Below are 15,973 nucleotides of genomic sequence, written 5' to 3' on the forward strand. Positions count from 1 at the left end.
TGATCAAGCATCATTTGCTAAAATGAACTCTTTGCATACAAGACAGAAAAATTGCGGCATTCGGTATTAGAGATGCGACCACTTTGACTGTGCGCATTGGATGATGCAGTCTCTTCAATGTTTTGTTCAAATCTCTTGGGTCAATGCATATTCTGATTTCATCTGAGCCTTTTTTTGTGAGCTTCTACCATAGTCGACACCCATTCTGTTGGTTCTGTAAATGGACAAATTACACCTTGTCGTACCATTTTATCCAAATGAGCCTTAACTTTATCATGCATAGCTATTGGAACTCTTCTTGCCAGTATGACTACTGGAATGACCTCTGGGTCTAACTTCATGGAATACACAACTGGAAGTTTGCATAACTTGTCATTGAAAACATCAGCATACTTTGAGAAAATGGCTTCAGAAACATTGGGACTAGGATATGCACTTATGTGATGAACTTCTCTGGTAAGAGAAAGCAGAATCATTCTCAAGCTATCTCTGAGACCCACTAAAGACTGTACTGGTCTTCGCACTACATAGAATAACAAGCTGTAACAGTTCTTGGTCAAATAACAGGATAGCATCGCTGAACCTTCAGTTTGAATTTCTTCACCTCCAAAAGCAACAAGCTTCACACTACTGGCCACACTGAGTTTCTCATTTGTTCTCACTCTAGCAAATGTGTCTGCTGATATAACAGTACACTTTGAACCAGTGTCTACTTTAAGTTCTGTGGAAATACCATTGATCTGGACTGTGTAAAACACTTTGACTTTTGCAAGTAAATTTACAGCATCGACTCTCTCACCAATTATTGATACACCATCTACATTGAAAGCAGACTTGCAGCCTACTTGATCAACTTGCTTTTTTGTGTGACTTTTCTTTACATCTGTGTGGGGTTTACTTGATTTGCAAAACTTTTGAAAATGATTCCACTTTTTACACTTGTGACATTGCTGAATGACTCCTAAGCATTTCTGTCTTTTAGCCTCATGACTGGCACCACAACCACAGTTAACATAAAGCTAGACTAGGTTTTGCTGATTTATGCTTCTACTGCACTGAGAAACACGGTCCTTTAACTGAACTAGTCTTAGAACTTGCTGGAAAGCTTCCCTGGTGAGCCAGCAGGGCTGTGGCTGCCATGTGCTTAGGACTGATTCTGTTAGCCATGTGTTGCATGATATCTACACTTGCCTTTGAGCCTGCTGAAACCATGCTCTTGTCACTTGTAAGCATACTTGTGTGTTTTTCTGTCACTTCATGGAGTTGACAAATCTCAATGGCTTTACTCAAAGTTAAATCACTGTCACAAAGCAAAATCTTTCTCCCAGGAGCACTATTAATACCACAGACTGGGCTGTCCTTTATTAACTCATCTTTCAAGTCACCAAACTGACACATTTTGGCTTTGTTTCTCAGGTCAGTTATATAAGCTGCAAAAGTTTCCCCTGGTTTCTGATCTTTTGTGCAAAACAAATGCCTCACTAATGCAATATTTGTTTAGGGGTAACACATTTCTCTGAACTTGCGCTTCAAATACTCGAGGTCTTCCCTTGATTCAGCCTGTACAACAATATGATGATTTTCACCTTCTACCTCACACAGTATATTGCTGGTGCATACACAAATAAATGCTCTCTTTCTATGGCCTCTAACCCAGGTAGATTTAGAAAAAGGAATGCCCTGGTGTGTGCATCTTAATCTGAACAAGCTGCTTGTAAAAAAAATCATACTCTTGCTCAAATATTCTCCAATGTTTTGCAATATTTTGATTAAATACAAGTGGTAAGGGCTTTCGAAATCAGTCTACCATATTAATACATACCAGTGAAGGATTTTGCAAATAACCATAAACACATACACATATTCCAGAAATTGATTCCAGTACTTATAACTTTGTCCAATAGCACTATAAGCCTCTGTGTAACTGAACTTTGCAAAATAAGTCTTTCGGGCACTGTAATACCTGGACCCCCCTCAGTACCCCCTGCTAATTAAATATGCCAACTCCGAGATCGCACTACAGTAAAGAGAACAGTAAAGTTACCGTTCTGCACTGTTGGGTAATCTCAGTTGCTTAAGTTCGAAATTCAAAAGTTCGTACATCTGGATGTCAGGATTCTGATGATAGGGATTTTGAGATTTCGAAATTAAGAAGTGGACCTATATATATATATATATATATATATATATATATATATATATATATATATATATATTAGAAATAGCAACACGTGTTTTGTCCCATTTCATGATTTTCTGCTGTGACAAATATAATAAAATGCAGGAAGACTAAGTCATGGCGAACATGCAAATTTAGGAAATGGCACTGCATGAGCCATAAAAAGGCCCTGCTGCCATGATGCAGCCTTTTGTGATTCTCAGACATGTTAGCCATAATGAGGAAAGACCTCATTATCAGCCAATTATTGAATTGCAGTTACTCCAGCAATGTGCATATGAGCATTGTGGTAGTTTACTACTGCTAGTATAGGCAGTGACATTCTCCCTCAGTCACTCACAATACACACACACACACACACACACACACACACACACACACACACACACACACACACACACACACACACACACACACACACACACACACACACTCACAAAAACACACACATATAAATTTAAAGACACACACACACACACACACACACACACACACATCCCACAATTCCTGTCCCAGACCATGATTTGTCTGCCCTTCCCCTATACAGCTGTTCTTCCACCCTAATACTCGTACTAGGTGAAGTGTTGTTAAGACACGTGTGTTTAGAGACTTCCTTGGAGGCTAGTGTTTCCCCATATTCTCTGATCCCCCTAATAGTCTAAGAGCCATTACTGCTGAATTGTAGCTTCCCTGCAGGCTAGTGTTTAACCTCTCCCCACTAATCCCAATAATAGCCTAAATGCCATTATGGCCCAACTATAATTTCCCTGGTGGTTAGTTTTTCATTCTACCCTTGATCCCCGTACTGCTGTTGGAGTTGTTATGGCACTCAACTAATGCATAATTCATGGTACCTAGTGTTTCCTCCCACCCTCCCCCACCTCCAATCCCTGTACAGCTGTTGTCAGCATTATTATACTCAGGGACAGATCCAGCACAAGGCAAGCTAAGCAGCTCCCTAAGACCTAGTGCTGGGAGAGAGGCCCTGCCATGACTATACAGTATTAAGTCCAGACCATAAGCTGCTCAGACAGATGCTTAAAGAAAAGGTTCAGTTGGCTCTGGTCTTATCTATCTCATTGGAAAATGCTTTGAACCAATGAGAATCAAGTTATGGTGCAAAGCATACTACTGGGGGAATTTGAAACATGTAAGCACAACAGAGACCCATATTTCTTTCATTAAATGATACAGTCCCAGATAGTTAATGTGTATGTGTATATGTGTGAGTGTGTGTGTTTGTCTTTGAGATGTCCCAGTTAGAAGGGGTTGCCTTGTTAAGCGACTTACCTAGATTCACCCAGACTCAGACACTATACCTTAGTCAAGGGAGCCAAGAGTGTTATTTCCACACTAATTGCCAGGCTTCCTTAAACTGCTATTCCTTTTTGATTTTCTTTTTTTTTTTTTTTTTTTTTTGTGGTAAATCCTAGTGAGCTTAATGTCAGTATTTTAATCATGAATTCATTTCTAATTTAGCTCATTTTTGGCTGACACACAGGTGTGAAATGCAGTGTGTTTGGGCTACAACAGGCTGTATATGATTTACTATAGATGAGTAAGGTTAAGAGCTGATAAAGAACTGCTTTCAGCAGAATATGGTTTGATTCCACCAGCCTTTATTTCTCTTCTGTGTGACTCCCCAAATTTACTTTACCAGACATTACTCTTGAACTGATCCAGACAAGGGGCACTTGGGTCTAGTGGGCTGTTGAAGGCTGTTAGCAAATGTGTTACACATTTGTCATTTGAATTCCTCTGCTCTTTAGATAGAGTACTTCTCTATAGTCTGTTTGAGGATGAATTCCAATGTGTATCTTCTAGTTCAATGGGTTGCCAGATGCATTTTCACTAAATGTGATTTTCAGTGAAAGAGAAGTTTACTGTTTCTCCTCCTAAGTCTGTTTTCAATATGAAAGTGTTTTGTTTTATTTAAAAAGTGCTTGTCAGTGTTTTTTTTTCTATAAAATTTGAAATAAAAGTTTTAAATGAAATCTCAATATCTGTGATAATTGTATAATTAGAGAAGTAAATAGTAAGTATACTGACAGGTTTGAATACTATTTATAGTAATGGGGGAGCGACACCCAATTAATGGACTAATGGTATGGCTGGCAAGGGGCTGATTCATTATACTGTATAGGGACCCAGTTATCCACAATTTGGCTTTGTTGACTCTATACATGCATGCTGCACCAATTGCCACACAAACAGGTCAGACCTGTTCTTAGTGTTGTCAGATGAGACAGTTATTCTTGATGACAGCAGAAGACATGGGGAAGTCAAAATAAGATGTATATGTCCTGCAAGCACTTAAGTCACCCCAAAATAAATGGTGTGTTGTATGCATTGATATTTTTGATTTTTGTATGAGTTCTGGGCTATTGTACAAAAGCTGCAGCAGCATTTATATTTTCTTTTAATTGTTTTGATATATTCATTGCACTAGAGAATGAATCCATTAATAATGCTGACCATTGGTTAATGACTTTACCTTTATTATGCTTTATAAACATTCTCAAAGTAGGAGAGATTTTAGCATACCTCTACCTCAAAGGATCTAGAAACTCACCAGCACCCAGGTTTCTCTACATTTGTGTGGGATTCTGTACATTTACTATGAATTCCTTTTAAAGTGATAATTCCTAAAGAAAGTCTCTCAGTCGGTGCAATTGCCAGTTGTATGAAGAATCCACAACTCAAAATTCTGGGGGCAGACCACATTGACTGAAATACTAGCATTTTATTATTTCCCTTAATTTATTTTTATTTTTTTGCTATTATTTATTTATTTTGCCTAATAGTTGTTAATTGGAACTCACATTTATAATGGTATGTGCATAGTTCTTAGCACGTTGCTCACAAGAGTTCTCCCCTGGCCTTCTCTCTCTCTCTTTCTCTCTCTCTCTCTCTCTCTCTTAACTGGCTTCATAGCCTCTCTTCATATTCCTCATATGCATCAATGTGATTACTTCCTCATAATTTTCCAGTTTTTCCTATTTCTTCTTCACTGTTTACCTATTTAGCTAAACTGCATTTTTTAAACAACAAATATATTGCCCAGCTCACCACTAGAAATGATTGATGGATGGACAAATGAACGGATGGATAGATGATTGACGGATGGATGAATAGATGGGTGGATGGATGGATGGATGGATGGATGGATGGATGGATGGATGGATGGATGGAAGGATGGATGGATGGATTGTCTATTGTATACTGATAGTCTTATGTGATGCTCTGAGTTTCTGGTTTTCAAATCATATCTTATTCTTAAAAGTTTAGGTGAGTGATGTGCCTGCCAGTATATCTAAAACAATGACAGTAAGTTTATAAAAATACTCAGTACCAGCAAGGGAATTTGTAATAAGCAGTTAAATGTGTCACTGCCATCACCTCTATGTAATGCTCAAGCACTGGTAGAGAAGGGAAATTAATGAATCTGTCCACATGCCACATGTGCATAAATCTGAACACTTTCTCGCAGTTTTCCAGATTTTCCTATTTGTTCTTCACTTCTAGACTACTGTTAGCTAATCTTGACCATTTCACTAATGTGACCCAGTTTCTAACTGTATCACTCAGATTCTCTTTTAGGAGTCAGTAGCCTTTAATTTTATGTTTTATATGCCTCCTTAATTTTCACCTTCAGCACTCTAATGAAGTTCAATATGTTCTTCTCCTAACAAGAAATCACTCCTAATTTTCTCTTCCATTAAATGCCTTTGATGTGAAAAGATGGGGAGAAAATTTAGGTCTTTGTACCACCAATTTCAAAGTTTCTCTCAGCCTCTTCAAATGTCAGGAAGGTCAAGTACCAAACCTATGTCATCACTGCTGATTTGTCACTGCACTTCAACCACTTCTGTGTATCCACCTCCCTCAGCTTCCACCTCAACTACTTGCAGGCCTAGTCTCTTTTCTACAGCTGATGTGAGAACTATGTTGATACTTTATTGAATTCATAGAAAATTTTTATTCCTAATCTCCATCTCGCCTGGTGATTCAGTCATGTTAGCTAATGTCTCCACATGGGCATGGGTATTTGCTGGTGATAAGTGGGTTGAGGACCTGGCTAACTCCAACCATCACAAGGGACACATGATAATGCTAGGAATGGTGTATGTACCCCTACTGGCCAGTGTGTGCCCTCCATAAAACCAAGCAGCTCTTTGTCAATAAGCTACTGGCTGGCTGGTGTCCAGTTGCCCAGTCTGGGTTACCTGAAATAGCTCTGTTGAGTGAAAGCTGGACATAAAACCAATCAACCTGCCAAACATGTACTAAGAATTGCTATACTAAATGTAGGTTCACTGACCGGATCCAGCTTGGAAATGGATGACATGATGGTATGGAGGAGGCTGGGCATCCTAGTTATCCAGGAGCAAAATGGAAGGGCAGTGCAACAAAGCCACTTGGCTTAGGTTCCAGAGTCTACTACTAAGGACCGGCTAGAGATGGTGTGGGATTTGTGGTGAGAAAGAGGCTTCAAAAGGCAGTAAGGGATGTCATTATAATTAGTGCCAGACTCATGGTAATCAGACTCTAGTCTAACGATAGGCCAATATTCATAATCTCACCCAATGCCCAACAACAGGTTGTGATAGTGAAGAGAAGAGTACATTCAAACATCTGTTGGGGGACCTGCTAGATAAACAACAGGAATTATTGATAATGGGTAACCTGAATGCACATATTGGGACAGAGAATGGGAAATTAGGGCTATCTGGATCCACATGAGTGGGGCAATAAGAATAAAGAAGTGAGTCCATTCTAGACTTATGTCTGTTAAATGGATTTAATAGTAGCCAACATGTGGTATTGAAAGAGAGGCAGTCACAAGATCATGTACAACAGTGGCCAACATGCAACTCACGTAGACTTCTTCCTAGTATAGAGAAGACACTGGAGTAGAATCAATGATTGCAAAGTCATCCCCAGTGAAACAGCTGGTCCACAGCATAAACCACTGGTTGCCACAATCAGCTGCAAGCGGTGGTAAGAGAAGGCTCTAAAGTCTAGAGAAACTGAAGACCTGGAAGTTGACATGGAGAAAGCATGACAGTTTAAGGAATTACTCAGGGATCTAGCACCTCAGGAAGAAGAGGAAATGGGTGGAACGGAAGAAGAATAGCAGTGCCTCTAAACAGCATGTGTCAGGATCATAGAACAGATATGTGGCTAAGCCAGGTATGGAAATATGGTACATAAGAAAGACTGGTGGTGGAACACAGATGTCCAGGAAGAAGGAGTTCTGGAAAAAGTGTGGGATAGAAAAGATGGACTAGGCTAGGAAGTAATACTGGCTGGCTAACAAAGTGGCTGAGAAAGGAGTTTTAGTAGCAAAGAATAGAGCACTCTGCTAGCTTCTGGAAAGTGACTCAGAAGGTGGCACAAAAAACAATATCAGGTTGCAAGGAAAAGATAAAAAGAGAAAGAAGATAGCCAGACAGCCTTCATAAGAGATGCCAGCAGGAACCTGCTCACCAGTCCTCAGGACATAACTTCCAGCAGCTTCTTAATGAAGAAAACCCCACAGATATTATACTACCCCAGACAGAGCCTACAATGAGAGAAGAAGAGGAGCCCACCACAGAAGAAATAAGAATAGCACTAAGGAAAATAAAGTCATGGAAAGCAGTAGGATCAGATGAGGTCAGAGTATATTTGATAAAGATGCTGGGTGAGACAGGGGGAGCAATTACTCTGGAGGGTGCCCATTTGAGTGTGGAGAGAAAGATGTATACCAGATAACTGAAGAATAAGCATACTCATTCCAGTGTACAAGACCAAAGGGATCATCAACAACTGGGGACAGTACAGAGGTATCAAGCTCCTGTCATATTGCATGAAAGTTCTGGAGATGCTGATTGATAAACCGAAACACAGAGTAGTAGAAAGTAATGTGGGAGATGAGCAGTTCAAAGTCAGATCAGGATACAGCACAACTGATCCAATGTTTGGAGTGAGACAGATAGCTGAGAAGAAGCTAGAGATGAGGAATGAGTCCTACTGAGTGTTCCCAGACTTGGAGATAGCATATGACAAAATCCCAGGAAAGTTGATATGGGCAGTTCTGAGTTGGTTCAAAGTCCCTCAAACATTGGTAGAATTAGTGTAGGCTAGGTACAAGGATGAATGACTCATGCAAACAGCAATCAGTCTCACAGAGGAGTTCCCACTAGTAGTAGTTGTGCATAACGATTCAGTTCTGAGCCTACTACTGTTCATACTGGTGATGCATTACAGGAGCAAACAGTTCAGAGGAGACAGGTCAACAGATGATGTGGCATTATATGCAGGCACTAAGCAAGAATTTCAGCAAAAGATAGGGGTATTCAATACAAAACTGAAGGCACATAGGATGAAACTGAGTACAGATATGACAGTGATAGTGGCAGCAAATTGGGGAAATTAGAAGAAGCCGAGAATTGAGAGACAAGCGAAGATAGAAGGGAGGTCTGAATGAGGAGGTCAAATCTAGAATCAGAGGGGTTACAGCCAAATGGCATAGAGTGTCAGGTGTAGTGGCTGACAGAAGAATGACAAAGAAGTTGAAAAGTAAGTGCGACCAGTACTACTGTATGGTACAGAAACCTGGGTGGTAAAGGCAGAGCAGATGAGGAAGCTAGAGTGATAGCAATGAAGTGCCTGAGATGGGTGGTAGGATGCACACTGTGGGACAGACAAAGACATGAGGACATAAGAGCAGAAGCCAATGGAGCTGCAATTGCACAAATGATCAAACAGAACAGATTACTGTGGTTCAGGCACATGTACAGAAAAGCAGAAAACAATCTGTTGAAAAAATTTGAGACAGACAGGAAGAAGGCAAGAGGAAAAGAGGGCATCCAGCAAAGAGGTGGATGGATTGTGTGAGAGAAGATCTGCGATGGTCAGACATGTATGTCAAAGAAGGCAAGAGTGTGATACTGCGTCAAGAGAGATGGCGACATTTAACATCATACAACAACCTCATGAAGAAAACTGGGGAAAAGAGGGTTGATGATGATGATGATGATGATGATGACCCCCCAACATTCATTTGTATCCGTTGCCTTATCTTATAGTTGACCATTTTAAATGCTAGCCTTCTGAGATTCATTGATTGCATTCCAATGACAAGTCAGTCCTCCTAATTTTTTTGCACATCCTGACTGTAGTACTTCCTAGATTGCATTTCTCACCCAATCAGAGTGAGCCATCAGACTCACCTTTTTACTCCAGCAGTGATTCTTTTCCTTTTCCACTTTCATCACCACTGGTTTCAATTTAACTTTTAGTTTTCTATTTTTAGATTTTGGCCATTCAGAACTTCAGTGCTCTGAACTGACAAGATAGTACAGAAGGACATAATTCACAGATACATTCTTCTTAACAAGGAAATTTGCAATACACAATTAAATATATAATCAGTACTTTCACCACTGCTTCATGCATAAATACTGACAGACAAGGGAGATGAATGCTGATCTCAGGAAAAAATAAAAATGGTCTCAGTTTCCTTAAACCTATTACAATTATACACTGACAAAATATATGGGGAGTAACATTTTTGAAATTCAGACTATTCCCTTACTTGTAAAAAACAGAAAAGCAGCACACAAGTAGGTCCAGGTGTCCACAGTACAAAAAATCAGAAAATCGACCAAGAAAAGCATTGTAGAAGCTGAGAAAGTTCTTTAAAATACACTTCCAAATCACTTTTAAACCATTCAAAAAACATTTGACCAATCAGATAATTTCATTAATAAATCACATTAATAACTTCCACTATAGAAAAAATGCATTGCTTCCAGTTAGAACATGTCAAAGAATGCTTAAAAAGGGCACTAGATAAGGGGATTTTAGAAATTGTGTTGAACAAAGAGAGGCAGAATGGCAGATTAAACTTGCTTCTTATTTACCCCCTGGTCTGAATGATATGGTGAACATAAAATGTTTCTTAAAAAATAGGAAAATTACTAAAGTGAATATACAGGGGTGAATGCCCCTGTGTTTTAAATTGTGTTAACTGTGTGGACATTTTGAGATGTACATTTTTTGTAGTATGTCTTTAAATGTTTTTATATATTTAACTGAATTATTAATTCAGTGCTTTTCTTAGTGGATTTTGTGGTTATTCCCTTACTTGGTTCAAAGACTGACGTTTCTGACAAAAGTAAGTAAATAAGTAAGAACCATGTAGTCTTGCATATACCATGCATGCAAAGTTAATAAATGAGAGGTGTCATTATGCAATAGCCTTGTTTGTAGAAGGCATGGTTTCAATAATTTTAAAAATGGCTATAAAATGTAATTTCCAAAAGACAAAATACAATCTTCAGTTAGCTCTACAGCTATTTTACTGTGGGCTGTGCACCTTTATTAGCTCTGTTGACAATTAATTGAGATATCATTTTTAAAAATGAGTTAGCCCTGTTGGCATGTGGCCCTTACCTTGTCCCAGAGCTCCCTTTATTCTTACTGAGTTATCAGCCTTTGATCCCCCTGTGTCTTTGCTAGAGTAGAGTGTCAAATGGAAAATCACCATATTTTGTCTGGATAGCAGGTATTGCCAGGGTGGTGTGTGTGTATGTTTGTTAGCTCTAGTAGCATACTGGCTAACACATGCAAATATTTGCTGGAATACAGTGAGGTATTGTTAGGCTAACATCCTGATTCCACAGTGACACACACAACACTCTTATCCTGTCAGATACCTTGACTGGCTGTTGCCAGTTTTCTACTGTGCTGTTCTCTTTTTAATTTCTCCAAGTCTTTCGGGTTTCTAATATCATGACGGGAATGGACTCCATTCCTATGTCAAAGTACGATTAAAGTTCATGAAATTAGGATTGTTTCACTCTTTGATGTCAGCCAAAAGTGCTCTCGTAGCACCAGCAATGTGTCCAGTAATGACTCTTTCTGCAATTCGTACAGTGTTACATGAACTGGTAACATATCTAAATATGATTGTGAATTCTTTTTTATAAGACCCATTTCTCCTGCTACTATTGGAACTGCCTAGGTATCTTTCTTCCACATGGCTCTTGTTTCTGCCTGCAGATCCAGGAATTTTATGACTTTTATGTCTCTCTGAACACAAGACACTGTAGTCACTGTGTGTGGTGATTTCAATGACCAATGCTAGTTTTGTCTTCTTTTCTTGGACCACTATATCTGATTTTCTAGCATCTATCTTTTGAGCTGTTGGTATTGGATGAGCCCATGTAATATACACTTCTTTATTTTCTATGATTCTTTGTGGCTCATGTTCCCAGTGTTTTTCAGCCACTTTGATACCATAATGTTGGCACAATGTAACAGTCTCGCCACATTATTATACCTTTCAGTATACAGTGCCTCTGCCATTAGTGTGTTGCAACCAGCAACAAGGTGTGTGACTGTTTCCAATTTGGTTTTACAAAATCTACATATGTCTGTTTCTCTCACATGTTCAATGGACTTTGTACCACCAAGAACAGGCAATGGCCATCTTCCTCTGCTTGCCATCCTTTCATTTTCCATCCTGACATAGAAAAACATGACCTTCCGCATCATTCCCCTGGTATCCTACATTGGCTCCTATACTGTTCACACTTCTAGATCTGGAACCTGTACCTGTGACTCATAATTAAATGCACACATACAGCTGTAGCATTGCAATATAGGACAACTCATGTCACTTCCAATGGCACAGAGGGATCACATTCTAAGATGTGGATGACCAGAGTTTGATTAGTTTACTGAGGTGCCTTCAGGAACTGGCACAGGAGGGAAAAGGCATGCTGCAACAAGTCACATGCCACTCCTTAGGGGAAGGGCTGGAATGCATGAATGGGGGTACACAGTCCCATATTAGTCGCACTGGCAGAAACCAATGACCACACAAGGGTGCTGTCTTCAAAGGGCAGACTGGCTTTGAGGGGTTATGTCATACTGTATATGCAACACTGAGCTGGTTGCCAGGCATTATCAATGAGGATAGGACCTTAAAAGGCAAATTTCTCAATCTTATGGATGACAGTCCTGCTTCTAGTCTGTTTGACATCCAGCCTCAAGGGGAAAAAATGATTCAGATGGCTTTCTCTAAGGGGAAACAGAAGGGTCAGTGGGGCATAATCAGAACAAATAACAAAGAAAAAAATATCTGCAGTGCAGGGTAATTTAGATACTTCATGAGTTAATGCATTCTAAGTATTTATGGTTATCATTTAAGAAAAATGATCTGAAATGAAACAGACAAACATTTGATTATGTTTGCAAGTGTGTTTAATCTTGTAATTATCAGAAATAGAGCTGTTGGGATAGCAGCAATGCACTAAATTATAATGAAAGTAAGGTTTGAGACCAGAACATTAAAATGCATGATGGGCACAAACATTAACATTTAAACTTTGCACATGGAAATGAACAAATTAAATGCTACAAAGAAGCTGGACTAAATGGAACATAGAAGCAGTTATACCTGTGAGTTGACTGAATTGATAAAGTGAAGGGAAAGCTGATCAGAGCAAAGTCAGTGAAAAAGGTTTATCAATGTATCACTTGGATGGAGACAGTAACCTTAGTAACAAACTTAGCACTGCCTAATCAAGTACTACATTCAAGGACTTTATAATATATATAAGCAATAAATTCTGAAGAAGCAATACGTGGAGAAAAGCACAACAGAAAATCCAATTTGCCAAGAAGCAGCTGCAGTGCAAGACGTAGTTCTTTTAGTATTCTGAGTAAATTCATGCTGGGCTTTATTGTTTCAGAGACAAAAAATATGTAACTTTAACTGAGTTTCCATCATAGCAGAGTTCATATTAACAAGATTCGACTGTAATAAAAAGATGAAGCTGCTGGGCATTCGCTTTTAATTTCAGTTCCTGCCGTTCACTCAAAGTGTCAAACAATGAGCTGTGCAGAGCTTTTAATCGTCACTAGCCAGCAACTTAGTACAGAACTTGAAAAGTTTCACAGACTTTGCTAGAAGTGCAGATCCCTAGAGAGCTGCGTGTTTCATTCCATTTTGGCTTTTTAAGTGGTAGCAAGCAATCAGACGCTGAATTTCATTATATGGTAAGTGTAGATTTTGCCCAGGGGAACAGAAATCATTTAAAAATATACTGTAACCATACAGACGATGCACAATGAAAGCTTTTTTTGACATAATTATCAATCAGATTGTGACAACTAATATCTTTAAATTAGCAAAATACATCTTATTTTCACATGCATGAAACAGACACTGTAGTTATCTAGAGTGTTCAATATTGTTTTGTAGTATGTAGTCTCTAACTCCAAAATAGCATCTAGGTTACTGATGTTACATCCTGTTTGTGAAATAGTTGCTACATTTGTTCATCCCGGCATTGCATTGGGTACAATAAGATAGTTACTTGATGGGTGACTGGTGTGAGGAATTCAGGTAAAAGACTTATTTCTAAATTGTGGTGTCTGTGAAAATTACCAATAACTCTAGCTATTCAGATTTAACCAAGCTTTTCAAAAAAAAAATGCTGTATTTCAGAGGGTTTCTGAACAGTGAGTCGTCCAATGTTCACACAGAGCTAGGCTGAACAAAAATGTGGTTAATACCATTCCAGAAAAAGGCTATCTAAACTGCCCCCCTGTCTGGCTATCAATACCCTTATGAAAAAGCAGATGACATTAAAGAATCACTTGGGTTCCAATTCATCTCTCAGACTGGCTGGAGATTGCATTTATGTTAAAAACGTAAGGAATGCTGGAGGATATCCTCATCTAGATTGTTAAGAATACAAAATCTGTAATCATGTACCTCTATGAGTTTAATTATGATGTGTGGCTTCACTGTTGATTTCAAACCAACAAATTGTTATTCCATCTTGTGCTGGCAACACAGGGAAAGAAAGCATATTGGATAGGCTTGCACGTCACATTCATGTAATACAGTGACCACAAGACTCTTATTTGATGCTGTTTGTAACCACTATGCCATTTTTGTCATCCAAACAAAAACTGAAGTTAACCCATGTATAGATAAGTTAGAACTAGAAGCCTAAAAATGGTTGACCTAGACTGAATTAATCATAACATAATAGGCATCCCCCGAAGAGCCTGTTTTCTACCATTAAGGAGGCCCTGATTATTTTACTGTAACTATCCATGATAAACTTCATAGTCTAACTCTTCAGCAAACATTTAGGCTCAAGCATGCCCTGAAAACCCTGAATGACTGAGTCCTTAAAAAATATAATTATTTCTTAGAAGAGTATATGGGCCATATGCTAACGGATCAGGTTATATACCTTATTTAACACATTTTGAGGTCTTGGGAATAAATGCAAAATGCCAAACACCTTAACTGCAATAACCTTTCCTTCTTACAAGTTAGTCATACTTCATTAAAAGCAGCCTGTAGAGGGCTTTAACTACCATCCCCCCCCCCACCCACCCATTAACAACACACACATTTCCTATAACCTATACAGTTGAGCCTGTTATTAAAGTTACCTCATATTTTTAGAAACTTGCTCAAGTCAGCTGTCCCTTCTTTCGGCCTGAATATGTGGCAGTCTCCATCACCATCTCACTTACGTAACTCATCAACAGGTGCTTTAGAGAAGGTTGTGCCCCACTACTGTAGAAAGAACTTTCTCTGATCTCACACTACAGAGGTAGGATGAGTCTTTCACAGAAGTCAACAGCCATAGGTCCAATACTGTACTGAATGTATTAGCTGATTTCCTGAAATGGCTAAAATTCCTGAGATTTCTGAAAACACTGACTCCAAAAATACACTTAGTAAATCAGACCAAGGATTCTCAAAAGGATACTCAGTCAATACTACTGTGTTATCTGCCTTAATTATCTTAGTAATAGTTTTACCTCCACTGCTTCTCAACTTACCTAAACTGTTCAATACTATTAACTGCACTACAAATGCTTCATAACAAAACTTGCCATACCATAGTTAACTCTTAACCCCCTCAAGTGTTTCTCTAACTATCCTTGATAACTAAGCATATAATTTAAATTGATTATTGACCCATTTCGGTATAATTTATTGTTGAGAAAGGATTAGCAGGTGAGTTGATTCTTGCCCCACTGCTGTTATCTGTTTACGTATACAAAGGACACATGTAACAGTATTTTATTATAGTGATGATACTGCAGAGCTGCATGGTAGCAAGTCTTCTATTCAGCACAGCTCAAGCTTCAGGAGGGATTCAGTACACTTAAAAAAAGTGCAATGACTCACATTATAGGCAAGAATAAAAAACAGATCAATCATCTCCTGCAGTAGCTAGAGATGTGGTGACAATGTACCAGATTTTTGATTATTACAAAAGGTAAAGTTTGTGTAGGATGCATGAGGAACAATAAATACCTGTTTTATTCCTAATAACCTCCTGCCACTAGACATTCATTTTGATTTTACTGAAAAAATTATAATCAGTTAGTCCTTTCCTGCATCCACCTGTCAATGGATCACCAATTTTTAACCAACAGGAGACAGCAGGTGAATCTGGGGGAATTTATATCTAGCTATTGCACGATCAATACAGGTGCCCCCCCAGTGATGTGTGCTTTCAACACTGTTATTCTTCTACACTAATGACTGCACCTCTAAGGATCCCTCTGTCAAACGTATTAAATATGCAGATGATACAACTATCATAGGGCTCATCAGGAATGGTGATTAGTCTGCATACAGATGGGAGATTGAGCAGCTGGCCCTTTGGTCTAGTCAGAATAATCTAGAACTGAACAATCTTAAAACTGTGGAGATGACAGTGGACTTTAGGAGTGGTACAACAATATTGCCCCCCTCTT

The sequence above is a fragment of the Protopterus annectens genome, chromosome 2.part0 (genome assembly GCF_019279795.1).
Source record: "Protopterus annectens isolate FY-2018-M chromosome 2.part0, PAN1.0, whole genome shotgun sequence".
Classification (NCBI taxonomy): Eukaryota; Metazoa; Chordata; order Ceratodontiformes; family Protopteridae; genus Protopterus; species Protopterus annectens.